The sequence below is a fragment of the Empidonax traillii genome, unplaced genomic scaffold (genome assembly GCF_003031625.1).
Source record: "Empidonax traillii isolate 1590-97213 ecotype Southwest subspecies unplaced genomic scaffold, ASM303162v1 scaffold748:size532870, whole genome shotgun sequence".
NCBI classification, from domain to species: Eukaryota; Metazoa; Chordata; class Aves; order Passeriformes; family Tyrannidae; genus Empidonax; species Empidonax traillii.
In genome coordinates, this window is record NW_020955941.1 from 3,301 (window position 1) to 26,492 (window position 23,192).

Sequence of the window (23,192 nt, forward strand, 5' to 3'; positions counted from 1 at the left end):
AAAGACCAATTCTGTCTTTATCTTTGTATTCCTTGGGTTTTTTTCACATAATTTAAAATATGAAATGATGAAAAATCTTTCTGGATTATTACACTCAGGTAAGAACTCCATTTTATGAAATTAGAGTCAACCTCAAGAAGTTTAAAGTAATTCCAGAGGAACTATGATAACTAGAATAACAGGGTTAGAAGTCAAGTATAATGGTATGTATGACAAGAAATATTTCCTTCTTTCTAAAATCAGATTGTTAGTGAAACTTGTCTGCTCTGTTATAACACCTGTTCCTCCATTTTCCTCCATGAGAAACATCTAATCTGTCACTTTGTTTTAGCTATTCATCTGTGCACACAAACCTGGTAAGAGGTGTGAATATGCAAGTTTTGAATTATGTACACTTTTTAGAAGACCAGCCCATAATATCTCAACTACTTTCCTCACTGTCTTTAATCAAGTGCCTTATTCAGTACTTAAACACAATACCCACAACTATCAACAAGGTAAAATAGAGAAAACAAGAGAAAAGGATAAGAACTCTTGCACAGGAAATTAACAGATTTATGACAACAGCAACCATTAAATGCAAATTAACGTGTAATCAATGAGTGATAAGTCCTGTCATACAAGTATGTCTGAACAGGTAAATCAAGGTAGAAGAGAGATTTACTAAGTGTTTGCTTACATTTGATAGAAAATAATGTTTATTTTAAGAATAATTCATGAGGTACTGTGATTCAACTCTTCCTTTCCTTTTTTAGACTTGGATGCTGTGAATGTTGTGACTGTCATTTAACAAGTTGTACTTATTATTTAAAATAGCATTTCTTCTAGAAGCCTCATTTTCAGAAGTATTGGCAGAAAGGAAAAAGCTGAAAAAGGAGCACTAAAGAGATTGACTTCCAAGGAAAGACAGATCTGCCAAAATGGATATACTTCCTCTGAGAAAGAATATCAGCATGAAATACCAGGATAGACTCAATTAGTTTTTCAGAGGTCTGTCTTACAAGATAGCATCATGGTTCAGTTGTTAGGGCCCAAAACTAGAACTTGAGGCAGCTACAACTGTCGTGGATGACCACTTGTGTGACCTTGGGTAGAGGCACTTGGGACTGAGAATAAATCAGCTTAACCCGAAGATCAACTGCAGCTCAATACCAGACCAGTTTTAGACTGGACACTGTAGCCCTTCAGCTGATGTGACAAGAGCTCAAAAGTGACCCTCCTGAGTGGCCACCCAGGTACCATGCGGCTTTTGCACTAGACTTCAAATTGAAGGTGGCCATACAAGCTTCAAGCCAGCTCAGACAGGTCTACCTTTGGAGGATTGCTTTTTTTTCATTCCCACCTCTTCCCCTAATGGCATTGCAAGAGTAAAGGAAAGCTTGTTAGCACTGAAATTTCAGGGACGGAAAGTGGGAAGGAGTGAAATACCATCACCTATAATGGGTAATATGGATACGAATATTAGAGAAATAACCTGTCAAGATCGGATTGGCTAAGAAGCAGACTTTTAAGAGAAGTCCAACCACCTATCAACAATTTTCAGACTAATCCCAGTGCCATTACTGCTAATACACAGGAAAGACTAACCAGGAAAACGTGGAAGAGCTCAGGTTGTTCCTGGCGCATCTGCAGTTTTTACTTTTCAAAGCAGAAAAAAACAAGAAAACCTTGAAAACACAGAAAACACATGAAACAGAGACATCTGTCTGATTTTGTAAAGGACCTACAAGAGCTCTCACCAAGACATCCCATTAATTTCCATGTGCATGACCTCAGACGTCATGATCATACTTTACTGGCCACAATGATTTCTATGTCAGCACTCATCAACAAAAGTTTGGAAAGGGAAGACCACACTCCAAAGTTCTACACTTTTACCTTTTTATAGTCAAGCTCTGAACAAATACCATACAGAAAGAAAAAAACCATACAAAATACAGCCTACTCTCTTTAAATAAAATCTGCCTTCAAGATCTGGGGAAGAAAAAAGCAGATTATTGTCTTGCATAAATAAGGCAAAACCAAAATGGAGGCAAAAATCCAGCACTGGATGGCAGAGGTCTCCTGAAAAATATTTCTTTTCAGCATTATTTGTATAGTGACTTGACCTGCTGCCATTAGAACTGCCTCTGAACCCCTGCCAGACAATAGGTACCTATTTTCATAAGCATCTTTTAATGGAAGCAGGAGCTGTGAAATCCTTAAGAGACGATATCATAAGGTCTGAGATACAAATAAAGAGAGAAATCTAGGAATAAGAATATATTAGAAAGAATAGAAAAAAATGCCTATGTATCTTTTAAAAGAGCTTACTCTATACATCAGATTGATCTACTGCTGGATGTGCTTACAGGTTTTCTTTGTTAATTAATTTTCTGAAGCAACAAGACCTTTGTCTTATAATCCTTCTGCTATTTCTGACAATTCGCGGCGTTGCAGATGTACTTTTTGAAATGAAGTCCCAGTATAAAATTAGTGGTTTGAGGCTCTGATCTTGGGGTCCTGGAATTGTGAACAAATTCAGGCACACAAGAGTTAACAGAAGGATGCTGTGTGATTTAAGGTGGATCTCAATCAACTTGTACTGCCTGAAGTAATAACAGTGCCTTTGAGGGCAGATGAGACAGAAAGTATAATGCCTTGAATTTAGGTGGTTAGAACCATAGGGTCACAACAGTGCAGAGGAGAGGGAGGTCTTCAGTTACTTGCTTTTTCACTATACATAAATCTTGTAATTCCTTTTTCTCCTCAAGAGTATATCCATAGTTTAGATTTCTAAAGCCAAAACTTAAAATCTACAAAACATGCGTTTAAACAGTACAAATAAATTATGAGCATGCTAAGGATACAAAGGTGTAAGTCCACAGGGATAGGATACTGTTGTCTTGGCATTAATGAATCCTGGATTAGAAAAACTGAAATTTCACCAGCTACCCAAAATTCAGAACCTGTCATCACTGTTTAGTCTATTTTCATCTGACTGAATGCTGGTATTTAGAACTTGGTATTCTTCCTTGTATTTGCTAGTCATAAAGTCTCCCATTGCTTTTACATTCTTCTCTCTTTGTCTTGATTTTATCTCATTTAATATTAATTTATATTCTCTTTAAATATACAGAACCACAGAAATGTGGAAATTAAGGCAAGAAGTGGTCCCTGGAGCACACCTTGGCTGCCATGGAAAAGGGGTACAAGATGTGTCCAAAGGATTGGAAGAAAGTTAACCCATCATACCCATGAGGAGCAGAAGGCTGCAGATACTGGGAAGAAAAAAATATCTTTTGCAAATTTCTTCTTGATTTGTTGAGATCAATAATTTATTCTGCCTTCCACCTGTAACTTGTGTACTTCTGTCCGAACAGAAAGAATAATTCATAGTCAGGTAAGGCAAATATATGTTAGAACAACCCCAAAATTTCCATAACAAAAACACTTGCCTATTAATTTTCTTATGGTCTTCTGATAAAGTAGTTGCACAGCTTAACATTTCATTGACCCATGGGAAAAAGAGATTGAAGGCCACATAAATGGGTCAAGGCCATAATTCTAGGATGGAAAAGCTGTCTAAGTAAAATAAATTATCCCAGGCACACTTCTGGTCTACCATTCACAGATTATTACAGGTATCCATCCTAGGTAGAGTTAAATCCAATTAAAGCAAAAACTCAGTGCATAAGAAATGCCACACTGTACTGGAGCAGTCATCCTCCCAGCCCAGCACTCTGTCTGTCTGTCTGTCTCTGCTAGTAGGGCACATGGATCAGATGTCTAGGCACTTGCTGATATTAGTCCCCCAGCATCCACAGCTGTTACCATTGAGTTGAAGGAGGGCACCCCCCTTCCTGTTTATGATAACAAAAAAATTGTTCATGAATGTGGTAATGTCTCCTTGATCCTGCTGATACAGCCTGCCTATGAGTCAGCTTCTGTGAGTCTATGTCCTCTTTTGGCAACAAATTCCAGAGGTTCACTAAACCCCAGGTAAGGAAATATTTCCTTTAACTTTTTAAGGTGATAGTTTTAAGAAATACCCTTAGAACTGAAGTTGTACATTTGTTCTATTCACCACCTCCTAGAGTCTGTAAATCTCCATCTCTCTTCTCAACCTAATGCTATTTAAAACATGTGGCCAAACCAGCCTTCCTACTGCCTCCTTGTACAGCAGCAGACACATTCCCAACATCAGTTTGGTTGCCTTTACTCACATCTTCTCTTAGCTTTGTCCTGCCTGAGATGTGGACACCAGAATGGCACCAACGCCTTGTACCTACCACAGATCTGCACAGAACTACAACCATTTCCTCTGTCTTTTCCCGCTACCTCTTCTGCTGAGCAGATGCTGCATAAGGTATTGCATATAACCCATTTGAGCCGTCTGTGAATCAAACACAGAACAATTTATGTGATTATCCCACATCCAAATATTCTTCTTCCAAATTCTTCTTCCAAATTCTCTCTTCTGCCCAAAGCGCGAGTAAAATGGCAATTTTTACATCAGATCATAACACTTTTAAGCATGCAGTAAAAAATACACATTTTTTTTATCGGATTAGGACCATTTCCATGATTGCCATTAGATCTTTCCTCACAAACAGTGGTTTAACTGTAGTTTCTCTAATGCTAGCTCCAATGCTGTCAGGAAAGAGCTGTACAAGGCAGCCTTAATGCAGTTTCCCATTCAGGGTCTAAAGGCAGAACAGATCATTAAGTTTCATGAAAGCAAACAAATACTCAAACACTCAGAAGGAAAATGTTTAAGTGCATTCTCAATATTAGGAGCATTATTTAAATACTAGTGAGAATAAAAGCCTAAATTAACTACAACAGCCACAACGTCATTACCAATACCTGTGTCCATTAATTACATCTTCATCTCATCCCAAACCTTTTCATCAGAGATGGTTGTTCTCAAAACATTTTCATCTGAAAGACTATTTTCTGTTTCTTTCGATTGCAAAAAGCTGTACAAGCAGCTCAATTGTAAAGAGATTATGAAATGGCACATAAAAATTCACACAGTATCTTTTAGGAGTCTTTTCAATGTAAAATTATTAACTGCAATTAATGCTTTTTGAATAGCCAGCCCACTTGGGTTTCCAAGTTTTATTTTCAGAGTTTTACATATGTACATACAATTCTAAGGGTATGCTTTAAAGGAGGGAAAATAAAAAATTAACTGCCCTGTGTTAATACATTAAAGTCATCTACAATCATCAAGGAACTGTGACCAATCAATAATAAATAGCAAACACAAAATCCGAGAGGAAACCACTAACATAAATTTGTCAACTAGAAAATTTGAAGTTAGAAAGGTAAGCAGCAACTGCATATAATAAAACATTAAAAGAATACATTGCCATAAATTAGCAGTTACTAAATCAAGCAATCTCATGATTCTGCAGGTCTGAAGAATGAATAATTCTTCACATAGGCAGAGACTAACAAGGTCAGTTTTTAATAATCTTTTTCATTACTGTATAAAAAAATTCCTTACATAAAGGCTGACAGCATTGTGTAGAAATAGTTTATCTTACTCTTCACATCCAATTGAGCTTTCAGAGTGATTGTTTTTTGCCCATCTAGGTCCATTATCTATGGTTCCTCTCAGGACAACTCTGGATAAAACAGGTCCCCAGCAATCTTTCAACTCTCAGATTTCTTCACCTGAAACTGTTTTCCCATTTTATTTTCACTTTTCCCGTTTTGTTATCTGCCTCCATTTGTCAGAGGACAACCTTTTTTTCTTTAGACTTCCATCACTGTACTTAATGCCATACTCCCACCAGTATTATCTGTATTCTCTGTATCATTTCTCGTGCCTGTTCAGACTGCAGCTTCAGGAGGATGCTCTTTCTCTCTCCGTGAATAAGACAATACCAGCATAATTTTTTTCCTAACCTGCTGAAACATGGACAGCCACGTATCAGACATGAATACTAAGTTTGACCACAACTGAGTGCTTCTTGCCAGCAGAGCTGCACCTTTGAAACTCTGTGGCAGACAGATTGGAGTCCTTTGATACTTGGTAAATTTACATTAACTACAGATATATTCTAGTAAGAATTAGTCATGGATCTTTCCCCCTTCTTCCTGAAACATCTGTCTTTTCACACAGTTTCGCATGTTTTTAATCAAAATAGAAGAAGATTTTACATTTCAGCATGGATACTCAGAATATTTAGCTGACAAGACCTTATAGGTGTCCCAATATTTCTCTATAACAGGAATATATTTGCAACATTTTTTTTCTCTTCGGTTTTTGTAATGCTCAGACAATTAAAACAAAACCCCTAAAAAATATTTCAGAACTTTAAGGTTTTTGACAGCTATGTTATCACACACTTGGCAACGTGTGTTTCTGAGCTAATTAAAGAACTGCACTTAACATATCTATTACTGCGGTTTTACACCTTAATGAAAACTGACAAGAAAAAATTTAAATATTTTGAACCCACAACCTCAACAAATACCCTACAAGCTGCGTTAAGGACCATGTTTCTATAGCAATTAGCTACTAAAATTTCTTCCTCGCTGTCAGCCACTGTTATATGTTTGACTAATGTAGACCCAAAAGGTTGCCCTCTCTTCTTTTTACTAAGAAAATGCTAAGAACTTGATTATTTTTTGACTAATCATTGCAATTGTCAAAGGTGGTAGAAAATACCTTAATTTTCTAATAGTTAAATTTTGAGATGCTAACAAGTAAGCTCCTCAAACTTTCAGTCTCACTTTCTTACAATAATTAGATTTTTTTAGGATTCTGTCTCATAAAAGCACACTTGAATTCTCTTACTCATCTGAGACATCTGACATTTACACAGGGAAAAAAAATCCTTCCCTAATCAAACCTAAAAAAGAAATATTTTTGCATATGGAAGATAGAATTAACTTAAATGTACAAGAAAGGTATGGTTTCCCTCTCTAAGCAGTAAGGATTTATACAGAAAAAAATCTCCAGAACTACTTGTATATCATTTTTCCCAAAATAATTATGGAACTGATTCACTCTTGTATTACTTCAGTCCCAGAATACATTGAAATCATCTGACTTCAAAACTAGAATTATACCACAATGAATCATGTTTATACACATATTTAAATCAAACTATTTTCAGATATGTCCTTTTAATATTAAACACCCTCTGCAATGCATGTGTTTCTGCACCTGAATATCAAACTACCTACACGTGCCCTAACAAAACCTTAGAGATCCCCTTGGCCACTTCTTCTTGTTTGTACAAGACAGAAATTATGGAATAATGAAAAATTATATAAAACAATAGTGAGTAATGAAGAGCTCCATTTTCTCATCTTCCCTCATAATGGCCTGCAAGTTCTTCTCTGTTTTTAGCTTCACAAAAAGATCTTTCCTTAAGGCTCCCTTTCCTGGCCAAGTATTACAGGGCTTTCAAAATCCATGTCCTCTTCAGTATCTTTCCATCCCATGACTACAGATGAATTTCCAAACTAGAAGTTTCTTTACAGTATGTATTTTACAAACTATGAAAGTATTTATGTTTTCTATATAACAAAGGTTCAAGGAGCAAGAAACCATCTTGTTGCTCAGCTACTGCTGAGGGCAGCCACACTACAGAGAGCTAGTGGACTGAAGCTGTACAGTATTTAAGGAGGGTGGGCAGAAAGCATGACGCAGAACTAAAAGATTCTTATGCTGCTACTGACTTTTCAGGGTTATCTCTCTGTGTACCCTGTAAATAAAAGTATTTTCTATACCAGAAAGGAAAAGGAAAAGTAAAATATGGGGAAAAAAGCTCTATTATTGCCTCTTCAAAAAATATATTTTCAAAAGTCATCACAAAAAAAGTCATTACAAAGAAGATGGGTGGAGTTTTTTAGTTCTGGCTATTCAATGCCATCCACATCACACCATGGGGGGCACTTTTTTTTTTTTTTTTTTTTTGCCAGGAAAAAGAAATACCAGTGCCAGAAGAAGGAAGGGGCATTCCTTTCCTGTCTTTCTTGCCCAGCTTTTGGCAGAGGCAGCCACTGCAAACAACCCAGAGAGGGGGACCAACCCAGCAGCAAAGTCCAGTGCCAGAGTCACTGCCAGCCACCACCAGAGCTGCTGCAAGTCCTGGCAGTCACCACTCACAGCCACTAATCACTGTAAGCTGCAGTGTTCACCAGGATCATCACCACCACCACCTGCCACTGCTGCCACCACCAGAGCCAGCATTTTCAGCAGCATAAGTCCTTTCAGATGAAACAGCTTTCCAGGTTTTGATTTGTCCCTGTTCTCTGTTGGTTTTATGGCTGGGAAAGGGTGTTAAACCACGGAAACTCATTTACCACCCTGTTTTCCTTGTTCATCTGAGCCTTGTGGTTTTATCTTATGAAAGATATTAGCAGAAAAGTGAGCTTGAATTTCTGCTGAACTTATTTTTTGAATAGGCTTGCTAAAAGTAGCAGTTACAGTTAGAAATCAAGAACTATATACGAAAATTTTAAAAAATCCCCGCTCTTGACCAAACTCTCTCAAGCTATGCTTGATTTCAGAGATAAGTGCACTATGTTACATACTCAATCTCAAAATTGAAATTAAAATTTCACATTATTCGTCAATACATACATAGGAACATACAAAGAAAGACACGTTTTCTGAGCTGTATATTTACCTGTCTAAGCATGACTTCAGATCTAGCTAGAAAATCTTTGTATTTACTCAGTTTTCATATTAAATGTATCAACTCTTTACTGAGTCTTTAGAAAAAACAAGCAGATCAAAACTTTATGCAAATAACAACCACTACTTGATGATGATTTTGCCAATGGGCGTCCTAAATTGACACAGATATTGGATTAAGTGCTAGAGAAGACAGGACAAATCTGTTTTCTGTACAACCACAAAAAGCATGATTGAAGCTTAGCAGCTTCTGTCCAAGTCTCTGCACCATGCTGGAAGCTCGCAGTTTGGCCATCCTATCTGTCTCCTCAGGCGCTTGTTATTGTCGCTTACTGTCTAAGCAGTAATCAGCAAGGACACGTGTTGAGAATTTAGATCAAACAAAATAACTATCAAAAAATTACCCGGTTTTAAATGACAGAAAACACATATAAAGCACGTGTGCCTGTGGTCTGGTCTGACTGGTGACAGTAGCTGGAAGCAATCAGCAGTTATAAGCAACACCCAACATGACTTCCTGCAACTGCACATTAACACAGGCACTAAAGCCATTTAGGAGTTCTATCTGTCTTGCCTCACATATATATATATATATATATATATATATATATAAAAATAAATTTTACTAAAGTGACTGGGCTCTGATTTTCATGGTCCTCAAATGTCAATGAACAGCTGACAGTTCAAGGCCTCCAATGACTTTTTGACAGCGAAGAGCACCAAGAGGAAAACTCCAGCTCATGCTGATGAGGCAGCCATGTAAATAAGCTGCCTGGGTTTGGCCATGTGAAGAAAACAGCAGGAATTGAAAAGTATGGGATGAGGGAGGGACTGGTGACCTAAAACATCTGTAAGTGTGCAAGTTTGACAGATTGTGCTCTCCTGCATTACTTCTACTGCTCCACTGTAAGAAGCTTAGTCTGTAGGACACTGGTAATGCAGGACACATCTACAATACTCTCTGAAGTCTACAAAATCCGCAAAAATAACTCAACAGAAATCTAGAGGTAGGAGTTTTCTCTAATGTGATGCAGGTTAACATGCCACAGTAAGAAGATACTACATAGAGCATGGAGCATCTGATTTATTCATAGGAACATGCTAGGACCTCTACTTTAAATTTCAGATGATCAGAATAAGGTCACTGTTCAATAAGGATGTTACTATTCAAAAAAGATATGTGATGCATAATAAAAATGTGCAAGTAAACAACATAAGGTATATAAACCCACAAAATAGTTGGTTTTTTCAAGTAGTAGATGCAGAGGGTTTTTTATATGCACAATGACAGTGTGAAACATCAAATAAAACAGTACCCCAAGGAACATGGTATTGATCAAATCTGAGACTTTAAAAGTGAAGATTTCTTTCCTCCATCTTCAGCTGCTAAGCCAAATCAACACGAGTTAATGATATTTGCTTTCAGTTTTCTAAAGGATCGTGTGCAGGCCTAGAGCCTGATAAAGAATCCAAAGAACTCAAGCATGTACTTGAACACACTTGAACAGCCCAGAATTCAGCTGAAAACCTTACCTAACTTGAAAAAATGTAAATGTATAAAAACGAAGAGCAGGTCCTCTTGGACATATTTTTGAGAAGATGAATGAGAAGATATTGAAAAGAGCCAGCAAGTAAGTTATCTGACCAACCTGATCACTTTCTAGACTGAAATGAATGGATCTGGGGACCAGGAGATAGCAACAGAGGCATTTACCTCAACTTTTTCAAAGCTTTTGACACTTTGTCCCAAAACAGCCATCTCTCCATATGTGGGCATTACAGTCTATATATGTAGCCCACTACATGGATGGAAAATGGTAAAATGGGCAGGGTCAGAGGGCAGAGATTCATGGGTCATGCTCTACTTGAAGATAATATGAAGAATACTGTCTTGGTTTGAGACAATTTGAAGGAGCAGAGACCTCAGACAGAAGTCTCCTCCCTCGGATTTAATACCTCTGGTTTCTCCAGTACAGAGAGAAAGACAAAATACACCCAGATGTAAGTGAAAAAATAACTCTTTCCCAAGAAGAATGATAATAACAATACTGATAAAAGTGGGCTAAGCCAACCAATGAGGAGAAATTTCCCAAACCCCACATCCCAGACCAAATCAAGATGGTGACCCGCCTCCTCCACCCAGAAAAAAAAAAACCCACACATGGCCACAGGACATTCCACGTGGTTTGCCTCCCCCATGCCTGGAAAAACATGGCAGGAATGGTTGGACAGTCAGCACTGGCAGGAAATGGTAGATACCTGGGATTCAATAGCGGCAGACACTTGCATAGTGCTGGAATGAGGCTGTGGTGGTGGTACCAGCAGTTGGAGCAGGGCTGCGGATCCCCCCCAGGCAATTGGAAGAACCCACAAGACACCTTCTAAGATGTTGCAGCTGTCTCTGACATCAGCAAAGATGAGTCCATTGTAGCTCATTGTGGCTCATCAACAAGACCTTCAGTCTGGGTGTGAATGTTCCAAGGAGTTATCACAGCTGAGTCATCAGTGTAAGGAAAAGAAACACTATCCCACCTCCCAGGGTTTGCCTCTTTCCTTATCTTGGTTAACACCCAGCTTGTAGCCTAGGGTGTCAGATGTGCAGGCCTTCAGCACCTGGCCTGGGTGGCCACTCTCCACCTTGTTAGCAAAGCACGTTGATGATTGAGCCATTAACACCAATAGCCCAGCCTCTTATGCCACCTGATCTGTGGTCAAATGTTTTAGTCAATAATCACTAGCAGTTCAATCTCTTTAAAGAAGGCAAAACAGCAAAAAACCAAAAAGGCATATCTGGAGAAAAGAGAAAAGGCAGATTACCAGAATTTTTGGTTAATCCAGGACAATATTCTTGGGGTCTATGCTGGGATCTGTCCTCCTTCATACAGTCATCTGTGACGTGGAGGAAGGAGGAAGGTGGTTTGATGGAGGCCACTCTCATCAAACTTGTGCCAAATTGGTGGTGGTGTCAGTTGTTTCACTTAAGGCCAAGGCTGCCATTCAGTGAGGCTGAAAGAATGGACCGACAGGGTCCATGTGAAATTCAACAGGAACCAGTACCAAATTCTGCACCTGGGAAAGAGGAACTTACCATTCATTCATCTGTTGCATTTGTATTGCTGTTGTTCGATGAGAAGAAAGAGCTTGAAAATGCTCAATGTCCGTTTTTACTGCATTTTGTCCAAAGCTTTCTGAGGTTTTTGGGGTTTGTTTGGGTTTTGTTTTGAGTAATATGTCACATATTTTGAAAATTATCAGTTCAGTGGGAATAAAATGTCACTAGAGCAGGGCAGATTTATTCTGACAGCTCAGTGGCTTCATTGATCCTCCAGACTACAACAGGAACTCAGTGAGAGGACTGGTCCCTTTTCCTCCAGTTTCTCACCTCTGCATTTTTTTTTTATTTTTCAAATTTGTCTAATGAAGAGTGCATTTTCCAGTTGCTTTCAAGGAATTATTCCCCCCTTGCTGCCCTGGTCAATGCTATCCCTCCACCCATAGCAAATTCTCACATCTCATTTTTCTCATTAATTTATTTGAGTACCAATTCGCAGTAAGAAATTACTCAAAAGCTATGTTATTGCATAATATCATTTTTTCTATTATTTAATTAAATTTCCAGTCCAAAAAACTTCCTTATGCCTTGTATCTTGAGAGAATACTGGGGAGCCTGGAAGCACTTCACTCATAGCAAGAAAGCCTAAATTGTCTACGCAGAGCACCATACTGTATCTGGAGCTGTCAACAGCTCAATACTGCCATGAACTTACAGTATAGTACAAAATCCCAGGAAGTGCCAGTACAAAAAAAAAAAAAATCACTTGTGAACAAGAAAAGCACAAAGCTGATTGAAGTTTTGTGCTGGATTCAGAGGGCTTATGGATCAAGACCTCTGAGGAGAAACAGATTTTCAGCTTTGTAATGCATCCACTCCCTAGGATACAAAAAACGTCATTTTTAAAGAAAAATGAAACAAGGGTTATGACCACCACTAACTAAAAACAAAGAGGAAAAACTCACCAGACATTCATGAACTTCATCTCTCCAGTATACTACCACTACCAGAAATCCCATGGAGACATAGTGATTTCAATCAACTAAAAAAAAATAAAAACCAAACAAACAAAAACCACAAAAACACACAAAAATCAAACAAACAAAACAAAAACCAAAACAAAACAAAAACTTCTAAAGTACAATATTACATATTATAAATATTTGTGGGGTCACTGTATTTTTCAGTCCTTTAGGAAAACTATTTGAGATGTCTGGAAAGTAGGGTGCAAAACACCAGAGGCATTATTTAGCCAGAATTTCCAAGAGAGAGGGAATAAATTCTTCTCTCAAGAGTGGCAAAGTTGGAGCACCAAGATCCAAGAAGTGCAAAAGAACCTCCATCCCCCGAAACTGGAACAAACTGAAAAGAGACCAAGTGTGTTAATTATTATCTACAAGAAAAAAGGGTATTTTCTGTTTTTCCTTTTAGCCTTCAAGAATGGCCTTAAGGGGGCTGTCATTTATACCAGGTTTTTCTTGATAGCACAGAACTGTGCTGCCTTTGTTGTGGAAGCCAAAAAAGATTTTACTCTGTGTTCCCCTGCTATCCAGAAACTAGATTAAATGACACACTGAAACACAGTCTGGTTTTATTACTGCTCTGTGTATATGTGTGTGTGTATACACACATACCAGAGCAAATTAAAGTGCCTACAGCATTTTGAATTTTAGGATCTCAAAATGACCAACTTTTGAGTCTTTTTTTATCAGCCATAGTACATTAAAACTACACTGTTCCCAGAATATTCTTGTGTCATTCAATAACATTGCATTTACAGCTGTCATTCTGTATTGCTCAGGAAAATGAATCCACCTCTTGACTCCCAGCTATGATACAAGAGTCTGCACTGAACCTCACACTAAGCAAGATATTTCAGATGCAAACGCCTCCAAGCGATCGGAGAAAAAATAAGAGCCAGTAATTCAAAATAAAAATATTCACATTAAAGGAACAATTAGAAGCATTCTATGTAGACAGCTCTAGCAATACCAAAAATACTACAGCTCAAGAAGAATCAGTCTGGCAAACAAAATGGCTGTGGAACATTTTTATTTCCTCACTGGTTTATGTTCTCAAATGCAACACCAAAATTGGTTTTATTTTCATCCTTCACTATCTTGATTTTATAACACCAAGGTTTTTGAACAACAGATATTGCACTAATTCTTCTCAATCTTATTCTTTTCCTTCATACACTGTAAGTTCCCTCCAATCCCACGTGCCTCAGTCAGGCTGCTTCCCACCTTTCTGGACACCAGGGCTTTGTTGCTGAAGTGCTGTTTGTTGTATTCTCTCTGTCATTTATTAGTCTTCCACAGAGAGCAGATTATATTTTTCTTTCCTACTTTCTGAGCAGCCACTTAAGATTAAATATTCTCACAAATTAATGTCATTATTGGGAAGAGTATATGCCTGCAGTGTGGAAGATGCTACCATTGTATTCATGGGGTTTTTTTGATTCACACTTGTAGTGTGTTTCTGTGCTTGGGTTTTGGTAGTGAGAAGGCCTACAGGGGTGACTTCTGTTACAAGCTGCTAGAAGTTTCCCCTGTCTAGTGGAGCCAAAGCCAGCCAGCTCCAGGATGGGCTTCCTGCCACTGGCCAAGACCAAGCCAATCAGGAGTAATAGTAATGCCTCTGTGATAACATAGTTAAGAACAGAAGGTTGTGGTGAAGGAAGAATTCCAGGCAAGAGCAGAGTGGGAACATGGGAACAACAAGGTAGACACCAGGGTCAGTGCAGAAGGAGGGAGAGGAGATGCTCCAGGCACCAGAGCTGAGGTCCCTGCAGCCCATAGTTCAGGCAGTGATGGAGCAGCTGTGCCCCTGTAGCCTGTAGAGGACTATCAGTGTGCAGAGACACCCCTGCAGGTCATGGTGGAGCCCATGCTGGAGCAGGTGGATGCATGAAGGAGGCTGTTATCCCATGGGAGGCCCAGGATGGAGTGAGGTCCTGCAGGAGACCTGTGGCCTGTGGAGAGGGAAGCTCACGCTGGAGCAGGTTTTTCCCAGGTAGGTCTTATGGCCCTGTGGGGGACCTACGTAGGTACAGCTCATTCATGAAAGGACTGCACCCCCTGGAGGAATGACCCACAGGACAGCAGTTTGCGAAGAGCTGTTGCCCAAGGGATGGGCTCATGCTGGAGAGGTCCATCAAGGACTGTTCTCCTGTGAGAGGGACCACACAGGAGCAGGGCAAGGACTCCTTTCTCTGAGCAGTGGCAGAACCAACAACAGATTGTAACCCCCATTTCCTGTCCCCCTGCACCACTGGGGAGGAGGAGGGAGGACACTGAAGGAAGGAGGGGTGCAGGGAAGTGTTTTTAGGATTGTTTTATTTCTCACGCTTTAGCTCTTATCCTGTTAGTAATAAATTTAAGCAATATCCCCAGTTTGAGTCTATTTTGGCTGTGAAGGTAATCAGTAAGTGACCTCTCCCAGCTCTTACCTCAACTCATGAATCCTTCGTTGTTGGGTTTTTTATTCTCCTCTGTCCAGTTGCAGAGGGAGAGTGAGAGAGTGGCTTTAGTGGTTACCTGTCATTCCAGTCAGGGTCAACCCACTACAGCACTTCAAGAATAAACATAACCTTAGAGTGGAAAAGAGACACTGCAGCTATAATTTATTCATGATCACTACGTACATAATAAAATGGGAGCCTTTAACAAAAAAAAAAAAAGAGTATTTACAACTCCAAGAATATAAGGTAAACAATTAAGGACTTGCTGCTCTTTGCTATTGCTTAGCAGTGAGGGAGCATGTAGTGCATGACATGAGTGATTATCAGACTCTGGTGAAAGTTTCTATGCTGCTGGCATACAAAGTATCTATGCTGTCTTGATTTAAAGCTACCATATGAAAATAAAATCTGTACGAATTAGTTTTTGAATCTAACAAAGTCCCAAGCTTAATTGAGCAATGCTTACCAAGGGATACCAAACAGTCCAACCCACATTGAAGAGGTTTACACATAAGCATGAAGACACTGAGCCCTTTATTCTAGAATGATATTAGAGACAGCACAAATGCTGCAGCTGTGGTATCCGCAATATAGGAACTGTCTGTGTCTAGCCAAAAGAAAAATTTTTTTCCTTTCCAACTCTTCTCTCACCCCTAATTTCTAACATAATTTCTCTTCAGTTCTTTCCCAATGATGACTTGATTCACTAGGGGACAAACATGCAAAATCCCTCATATTCTAATTAAAGAGATCTTGTCTTATGTTGCTATATATAAGGTATATAAGAGCTTATCTTATAATCAGCCTTCCCCTCTTCATTTCCCCTTCCCCCCCCAGAAGCTTGATGGTCTCTATTTTGAGAAATCATCAAACTCAAACAGGACAAAAATGAGTTTCTGCGTCTTTTTTCCTCTTTTTTTTCTATGGTAATTAAAACTGGCAGACAGAAATAATGCTCAGGTTGACTTCCTTTTATCAGGGTCAGCTAATTAAACTGTGATATTTTGAAAGTGCCTATCACTTTTGTATCAGAGGAAGAAATTTTGCAAAATATCTTCATGACTCAAGGCTTCAAGTAACAATGATTAAAAATCTTGAATATTTAGGACCCTGAATCCTGCTGACGAGGAACGTCTCCAGCTTTTAAGTCATTTAGCTATTTTGAAAAAGCCATCCTGAGTGCAAAATCACAATTTGGGGCCATTAAAAGATAGGAAAGCACATAGGATGTTCTAAGCACCAGTGGTACCCTATGGTAAAGATGTGCACTTCCCATGCCCACTGGCAGGATATATGCTCAGCATCTAACTAAATCTTACTTGGCCCTCCTACAGATCCTCCCTTCTTCTATCAGACCTGGACCCCATCTAGAGCAGCTCTTCATGACAACAGGCAGTGCCCCAGCAGAATTGATTAAAGACCAGGTTCGAAGCGAATTCATAAATTGTGAGAGTAAATTTACATTCCAAAAGCTGCAGAAAAGCATTTTTCATCTCTTAACAGAACTACGCTGTGTTTAGTCAAAATATTCAGAGCAGGCCTTTTCCCCAGAAGGCACGGAGGCACAGCTCCACCAAAGTTAATGGAGCTGGACTGATTGACACTGGTGAAGAAGCTAGCTCAGGATTTGACTGTTTTAATACTAAATAGCTTTCATTTGGACTCTAATTTCAGCACACTCTGCCCTCCCTCAGGCATTCATCTTATATCCTGCATGGCTAATTTGTACTAAACATAAAATATGCATGTTTGCTGTTGTCTACAGGACTAAAATATTCAACCTACCCATGCATGCTACAGTCAGTTTCCCCTGTACACTTCAAAGTCATAAGAATGTGCTATGATAGGCATACCTGTGCATTTGGGAATGCATCTGAAAATTTATTAAAAAGAAAACATTTTTAACTTCTTACTGAATCTTTAAGTGCAGGCCTGATGTGTTTACTCTCTATGGACTTGCACAACAATTAAAAGGTCTATTTGCACACCTATAAATTCTAAATTTTAGCACATTCTTGTTTCAATAAGAACTCAAATGCCGCCTCAGCAGGGCAAGAAAAGTTCTTGCCTAAGGTATTTTTTCTAAAATGAGGAAAAACAGAAGTAAACAAAAATCAAAGCTCTTCCTTGCCATCATACCAGCAGAGCACACTCTAAGCCCTGAGAATTACATTTCTATGTGAGGCAAAGTCAAATGAAAGAGCCTGATGCTAAGTAGGGTAACAAGAGCCTCACCAAGAGCTGCAGCATGCTGTCTGATAGGTTGCCTGGCTGTTACAGGACAAAGGCAGGCAACCTTCTCCTCCTGTTTGCATTTTGCTGCATTTTGCTTATGCTTCACTAAAATCAAGAAAGGTTAGTCACTGACATCTGAAACACAATGTGCTGCTGACCCTAGTGTGTGTAGACAAAAGAGCAGAAGAGTAGAATTCAAATTATTATTTTGCACCCAAATCTCTTTTCTTGCTAATTCCCTCCCAACATTAGCCATAAGAATTCTGTCTGAAGAAAATGTAATTTACAGGTCAGCCTGAAAAATCCAAAGCTCTCAGAATAATTGTAGAATAATATTTTCTGTCTCCTAAAACAACATGATGACGAAATCTATAGTTTAATTCCTCTGCAGTTATAGCTCTGACTACAGCCTAGAGTTTAAAATATTCTTTGCCAACTATCACAGGTTCTACTGAGCATAGATCTTCTACCAGCAAAATTTCATGTGAAGCTGAATTTTAAGTACTAAAGTAGATTTGCTTGGCAAATAGAAGTATTATTAATGTGCTGTTTTAAAGGTAAACTAGCAGGAGAAATGAAGCCAACTCAAAAGAGATTATAAGTCAGAATTACAATTTAATAAAAATAATACAATAAATACAATTATACAGATAAACAATTGGTTTTAACCCACAAAACCTAGATATATAACCTGGCACCCTAGGGCATGAACAGAATGGTGTTCATTGGCCCCCCATGCTGAGCCCCATGTGGTCCCCCTGAGTCCAAAGTAAAAGGAAAGGAAAACCTGTTGGTGCAAGTGGTGGTCACAAGTGGTGGTCACTGTCTGGTCGAGGTTCTGGTCCTCCTCTGCATCCCAGGAGTGGTCCCAGAAGTCCCAAGACCCCAAGATTATATACACTCAGGTTTAGGTGGGAATGCTCAAACATTGTGTGTTTGGGATATATCTAGCATTGTCTTAGAATCATGAAGAGTGCAATAGTAACACCAGTAGAAGAGAGGTGACTAAGTAAAGAGACACCTTTGCCTTTATATGCTCACTTTCAGACTGGTTTAATTGAATTTCCTGACATGAAGAGAGCTATTTCTGGTCATCTATTCAGCCTGTTGCCTTGGAAAACCTCTACAGGAGGATGCCACAGGCAGTTTTAACAATACAGAATTGGAGTGAAATTAGAAGAGTAAAACAGAAGAGTACGCCTGTGTAATTTTCCATTTTACAGAGATATGTACTACAGCTCAAAAAAAAAGCCATTACAAATGTAATGATTTACAGAGAAATCAGACAAGGAAGAACAACACAGATCTTGTGCCCAAGTGAGGAGTGCATTGCACAACCCTTAATGTGACAGTAACAAACATATTTTTCAATCATGCTACAGATTCTCTGTCAAAGGCATATTACCACAGCATGAGATGTTCCAAGGACATCAATAGAATTCCTGTACTTGTCTAATCTTACATTTTAGTTTCTATGTGAAAAATGCATGTTCATTTATGTCTCACTTTGATGCCTAAAGAAAACAGGATAAACAAGTCAAAGTAACGTCTCCAAAACCACCAGCCACTAAACTACTGCACAGTAAAAATAAGGCAGATATTTTGAGACATGCTTGCAGTATACAGCCCTTCAGGCAAGATTAACTTCCTAAGCAGCTTTGCTTTAAAATAAATAAATGTCCAGCACCATTGCCAAAGACCAGCATATTCAGGGAATTTGAACTGGTGGGATGGGAATAATGCACTGCAAAGGAAAAAAGCCTTCTGCAAGAACTTCCCAGTAGCAGCAATGACTGGGTTAGTAGCAGCAATGACTGAGGTATCTTGTTTATCTCTGGACCTTATATGAGCTAGTGTTTTGCAGAGTAAAGCAACACAACACAACTACAGCAGCACATTTGCCCAGGCTGAGGTGATATGACATCTGTTCGAGATCAAAAGACAGAATAATTAGCATTCCAGGTCATTCACTGTAACTACCACTCTCAACACCCAGAGCATGTCATGTTCTAGCTATGTGTCAATAAACTCAGGGCTTGAACAAGTGGCTTCTTAACAGGCTTCGGTCCTGACTTCCAGCATACAAATTCTGGGGGTGAGAGCTCCTCTACTGCAGAAAGTTAAAGAACAGCTAAATATGTTTTTGCTGCTTTTTAAATAAGTTCTGAAGAAGCTCTCCTTCTTATAAGAAAAAGTTTTATTCTCTGTCCATAATAGAAATTATGCATTTTCATTAAAAATAAAACCAAATCCATAGTGTACATGAAAGTGATGAAATGAGGGAACAAACAGCTTTCCATGGAATACCATAGTAAGAACTGAAGGATTTCTTATTTTGCTCTATAAAGACCTGCTTTATAAACACCTTTGCATCAGCAAAACAATCCAATACAGTTTCCACTATCCCAGACACCAACTGGGAGTAGATGTAGAATGATGCCAAGTCAATGGGAATTCAAAAGTGGCCAAAAGTCCCCAGAGTAGAACCCTGGTGCATTGTGGTGTCTGACCTGAAGCAATAAAAACCTACTAGTGTTTTGGATTTTTACATAGGCAGACCAAGAAACCCACCATGCATAATAAACATCTCTGTCTTACTTCTGAGACTAAGCTCATGCTTTTCATGTATTAAAAAATAACTGTGTTTCAGCACTGTTTTGGTGACCTCTATAAGACTTTTAATCAAATCTTCCATATAACTGGGGCTTCAGAGATTATTTGATTTCTTCTCAAGAAAGAGAGAGACAGCTCTTGTTTCAATTAATATTTCAATCTCACAGAACACTGCATAATCAAAAAATGAGAACTCAGTAATTAAAGATTAAAAATATCATGGAATCCTTATGTGACCATAGCAGTATAAACACACCTCAAGATACCATAGCAAAGCTTCCATTTTTATTATGAAATAAAGTATCTTGCAGGCTTATAAACTGCCAGTCAATGTAGATGTATTTGGGCATCACTCCATAGAGCATTCATTCATTCATTCCTCTGCTCTTCTCTTGAGCTCTTCTCTTCTCTTGAACTTGTCATATTGAGGCATTAGAGGTCAGCCTCCTAAAGAAAACTAACCACTGCTCAGTTTTAAATCCATGAGGAATTGTGGGACTTGTAATTTACTTCATTCAGAAGTGGCACTGGAGATGCAGCAATCATAGAATCATAGAATATCATGAGTTGGAGGGAACAGACAAGGAGTATCAAGTTCCTGGCCCCGCACAGGATAGCCTCAAGAATCACACCATGTGCCTGAGAAAGTTGTCCAAAATTTTTTTGAACTCTGGCAGTCTTGCTGCTGTGACCACTTCTCTGGGAAGACTATTCCAGTGCCCAACCACCTTTTGGGTGAAGAATCTTTTCCTAATATTCAATCAGTGCCTGCATCTCCACTTCCCCCCACAGGGAAATTGTAGACTGCAATGAGGTCTTCCCTTGGGCTTTTCTTCTCCAGGCTGAACAATCCAAGTGACCTCAGCTGCTCTTCATACTGCTTCTCTTCTAGACCCTTCACCATCTTTGTTGCCATCCTATTTCAGATTCAAACTGCACACAACCTTGCAAGGGCATCAGGCCAGGGGAAAGATTTTGTTCTTAAGCCAGTCCTCTTTGAGTGTTTGTCTGATAGGGATTGAACCAGCTAGACAAATATGAATTTTGGATTATAATCCACAGACACCCATGCGAAGCCTCAAGAACTGTCAAGCACAGACTGAATAAACAAAAGGTACTGCTGTATTTTTCCCAGCACAGAGAGTTCAGTTTCCTCCTTTTGGCCATCGTAGATTCACAAGAATTTCCAAACATATGCTTACTTTATTACTACTCTGCAACAGGATCACTCCTTCTATTTCAGGTTAAAAGGCTTTATACAAAGGCAAAGCCTTATCAGACAGCACTGACCTGTACTTCTCATCCTGAAGAACAACTACAAGGACTTTAAGGTGGCAGAAGCCACTTCATCTCAACATGTGACAGTAGTTCTACAGTCCACAGCAACACTATACAAGCCAGAAGGTGATGCAAAGTAATAAAGCCATTAGAAAATCTATCAGCACAAATTAGGACAACTACCAGAACAGAAGTTCCCAGACTGAAAATGGGGAGAACTCAAAGTGAGAAATCTCTGTTTTGAAAAAGTCAGTCATTAGGTCTCATAGCTAAGTGCAGGGGAAGGGCAAGCCCTGCTGAAACCTGGGATCCTTATTTCCTTATAGCCTCCTGCCACCTACTGTAAGGATTAATATCCTTTCTACCAGAAGAATTCACTTCGAGGAGACAGGTGTTCACTTAGGAAGTCTTTCCTGCCTGGAAAATGCCTTTTTCAGGGGTGGTTTAGATGGATTTTTTTTTTCCTTTTGCTTCTGCATTCCGGAGAGGAATGGGGGGAGAGAGACAACCCTCACAGACATGCTATGGGCCTCTGCAGTCAGGGGGTGGGCCAGCGGGGGCTGGGGGCAGCGATGACAAAGCCTAAAGAGGAACAGGAGGCGTGCCTTTCTCAGGCCCAGTGCTTTGCCACACTGTTGCAGTTTTTCCTTTGAAAATCTAGCGTTCTCAACTTTTTGGAAAAAACTTTCTTGAACTTGAAAAACTTTCTTGAATCTTGAACTTGAACCTGGCATTTTTGGGGGTACCATATTATCTTACTTTACACCTACTACCCAGACTCACTTTATTTTGCTCAGTCCAGTGGAATCACTGCCTTTGGTATTTCCTTTGTTTGCTTCTTTGCTTACTTTACCGAATGGCCTTTTGATCTCCAGCCATTCCCCTCTCCCTCCTTCTCCCACCCTTTGTCTTTTCTGCCACTGTTTTCATGCTCAATTGGCTCTCCTTTCTTCATCCCTAGGCAGGCATCACTGCACTCCTTTCTTGGCCATAACTGACCCCAAATTTCTCTGTCACCTCTAGCTCTTCCAGAGCTAATGACCAGAACGGACCATGGGAAGATGCAGGTGACATCCCACCCACCTCACCTGTGAGCTGGAGAGATAAGCGGGTGGTCTTCTGACAGCAGGGTGATAGAGCATGTATATCCCACATCTGCCAGGTAACCATCAGAGCAGCTCAATGTTAGTGACTGTTTCCTAGTGTAAAATCTGAAGTTTTAGTTTCATGACTCAATGAAAATAAAGGTGGAAGAGAAAAGAAAAAAAGGATATGGCAAAATGGAACTATTGTCATAAGCTACATACATCTAAATTAGGATGTAAGAGAAAGGATGGACAATGTGGGAACGATATTTTATCCTCAAATAGAAATAAAGAACATCATTGCAACTTTTAGACAAAAATAATGAAATGCATAATGTGTTTCTATCCTTTGCATCTCAGTGGGGAAAAAAAAAATCAACACAAATCCACTGCAGACACAGTAGCATATGTCAGCTAAAGAAGGAGAGTTGTTTTATTATAAGAAAACTGTATATTTAGAAAGGCAGGAAATCTTTGGGCCTGGGTTTTGGTTGTTGGGGGGAGGGGTGTTTCTCCATTTTTAGTGCCTTCCTCATTTTACAAAAGCTCATTACTTAAACTAGGCATTTGGGATCTATATTAGGGATCAGAGGCATAAAAGCACAACTTTAGTGAGGCTGTAGTTTCTGAAATCCTTTGCAAAGTGGGATCTTATGGAACCTGCCTGACACAAGGGAGAAAACCAGCATAACTGTGTCTCAGGCTCAGAAAGATATTGCCTCGATAATCAGTTCTAGCACACACAGTGGGATCATCTAAGAAAGAAGGCTAAGAAACAGCTGTGGAAGTAGACGGAAGAGAAGACAGGCAGGAAAGTGCTAC